This window comes from Penaeus monodon, chromosome 43 (genome assembly GCF_015228065.2).
Source record: "Penaeus monodon isolate SGIC_2016 chromosome 43, NSTDA_Pmon_1, whole genome shotgun sequence".
Classification (NCBI taxonomy): Eukaryota; Metazoa; Arthropoda; class Malacostraca; order Decapoda; family Penaeidae; genus Penaeus; species Penaeus monodon.
In genome coordinates this window covers 1291725-1294723 of record NC_051428.1, presented here as the reverse complement: position 1 = coordinate 1294723, position 2999 = coordinate 1291725, and positions in this window count along the sequence as shown.

Genomic DNA, 2999 nt, shown 5'->3' with positions numbered 1-2999 from the left:
CTCTCTCTCTCTCTCTCTCTCTCTCTCTCTCTCTTTCCTCTCTCTCCTCTTCTCTCTCGTCCTCTCCTTTCTCTCTCTCTCTCTCTCTCTCTCTTTTTAAACATCTCTCTCTCTCTCTTTTAAACATCTCTCTCTCTCTCTCTCTCTCTCTCTCTCTCTCTCTCTCTCTCTCTCTCTCTCTCTCTCACTCTCTCTCTCTCTCTCTCTCTCTCTCTCTCTCTCTCTCTCTCTCTCTCTCTTTTACTATATCGCATAGGTGATGTTTATGCTAACGATAATAAAAATACCGATACTGATGATGATGATGATAATGACCATCATCTTATTGGTAATGATAATTTAGATATTGATAAAGATGAACATGATATAGAAATGTTATTGTGTTGCCATTAGCGAAGATAATATTAATCGTAATAACGTTACAGATAATGTTAATAATCTTTTTAACGATAATGAAAATGATTCATCAAACAAGACTGAAACTTTGGCATCAGTTCCCAGCCTTATCTTATCTTCATCTCCTTACTTATCTTATCTTAGCTTACTTATTTTATCTTAATTATCCTACTTATTTTACTTATGTAACTTATCTTATCTTATCTTACTTATCCCCACTTCATCTCCCTCGTCATCCTTCTATCTCTCCCTCTACCCACCTTCTTCCCTGCTTGCTTCTCTGCCTGTGCGTGCGTGCGTGCGTGCGTGCGTGCGTGCGGCCCAGCATCCGCGCCCGACACTTTATGTTTCGCGAGAGACTTACTAACAACCAGATGAAGTGACTGAGATAAGCTGCTTACTCTTGTTATATTCAACAGCTTCTTGCAAACAGATTGCGCGGTTGTATGCGTGCATGCCTCTGGGTCCTGCTTTAAGGGGCTTGAGAGGCGGATGTGTGCAATTGAACGCATTGCAGGCACATGGATATGAGGGGTTTATGTTGATGTATTCCGCACATAGACACGCAGGTAAGCACACACACACACGCTCGGACACGTGAGCAGACAGACATGCATACACGCACATTCATATACACTTTCACTCACTCGCACACAGCGCATACGTGTACACACACACACACACACACACACACACACACACACACACACACACACACACACACACACACACACACACACACACACACACACACAACACGCACACACACATTCAAACACGAACACGCAAATACACACAGACGTACCTTCACGCACATGTTCACACACAAACACACGCATACACACACACACACACACAGACACAAACACACAGACACGCACACAAACGCACAGACACACACACACACACATTCAAACACGAACACACACAAACAAACATATAAACAATTTTAAAACAATTTACTTGCACGACACGTTGCAAACTGGGGACTACAACCCTCCCCTGTGCATACACCCCCTATTCCCCCCCCCGCCCTAATACCCCCACTAACCCTACCCCATAATGCCTTACACCCCCCATACCCCCTCCTCTTCCTCAAAAAAGGGGAAAAATTGTTGGTATTTAAGTCAAGTCGAGGAAAGGAATGGCGGAAGGATAGATGGATGGCGAAAGAGAAAGAAACAGGATAGTAGAAGATTGATTGATAGATAGATAGATAGATAGATAGATATAGATACATAGATAAATAGATGGATAGATGGATAGAGAGAGAAAGAAAGAAAGAGAGAGAGAGAAATATATATATATATATATATATATATATATATATATATATATATATATATAGAGGAGAGAGAGAGAGAGAGAGAGAGAGAGAGAGAGAGGAATAGAAACAGAGAGTCGAAGAGAGAATGAAATATGTAAGGAGAATAGGAAGAAAGTGGGGAACAGGAGAGAGCATGAATGGATTGATAAATGGAATGATGATAACTAAATGAAAGAGGAGGAGGAAAAAGAAGTAAAAAGGAGTGAGAGAAGAGAGGGAAAGAAAGAGGAAGAGAGAGGGAAAATGGGAGAGGAGGAAGAGATAGATAGAGAGAGAGGCAGCGAAGACGGGAGAGAAGGAAGAAAGAGAGGAGAAGAAAGAAGGGAAGGAAGGTGAATGGAGAGAGAGAGAGAGAGAGAGAGAGAGAGAGAGAGAGAGAGAAGAGAGAGAGAGAGAGAATGAGAGAGAGAGAGAGAGGGAGAGAATAAAATCTCTGTCATCCATATTACAAAAATCAAGAAAAAGAAAAAAAAAAAAACAGAAGGAATCAAACCAAGAAACTTAAAAAAATTAATAAAAAAAAATAAAATAAAACAGAAAAAAATATACAAAATTTATTTCCAAACGAAGAAGAAGAAGAAGAAGAAGAAAAAAGATTTAGCAAAATGATTCAGTTCTGAAATTGCCTGTAATTCAGACTTTGGACGCCAATGAATAAATGAATAAGAATGGGAATAGAACAGCGAGATAAATGACTGGACAGAAGGAAAATTCAAAATAAAAAAAAGATAAATAGATAAAAAAAAATAATAAAATAAAAATAAAAATCGATAATAGATAGATAAATAAATTGGTGAGTAGATAGATGGATAAATTGATGAATAGATAGATAGATAAACTGATGAATAGATTGATAGATAAATTGATGATAGATAGATTGATGATAAATTGATCAACAGGGAGATAGACATATTGATAAATAGAGAGATAGATGAATAGTTTGGTAAATAGACAGAGAGAAAGAAGATAATTGTTGGAAGATGGATAGACAGATATATAAATAGATTAATAAATAGATATACAATTTGGTGAACAGATAGATAGATAGATAGACAAATTGGTGAACAGAGAGATAGATAGACAGACAAATTGGTGAACAGATAGATAGACAGACAAATTGGTGAACAGATAGATAGATAGACAGACGAATTGGTGAACAGATAGATAGACAGACAAATTGGTAAACAGATAGATAGACAGACAAATTGGTGAACAGATAGATAGATAGACAGACAAATTGGTGAACAGATAGATAGATAGACAGACAAATTGGTGA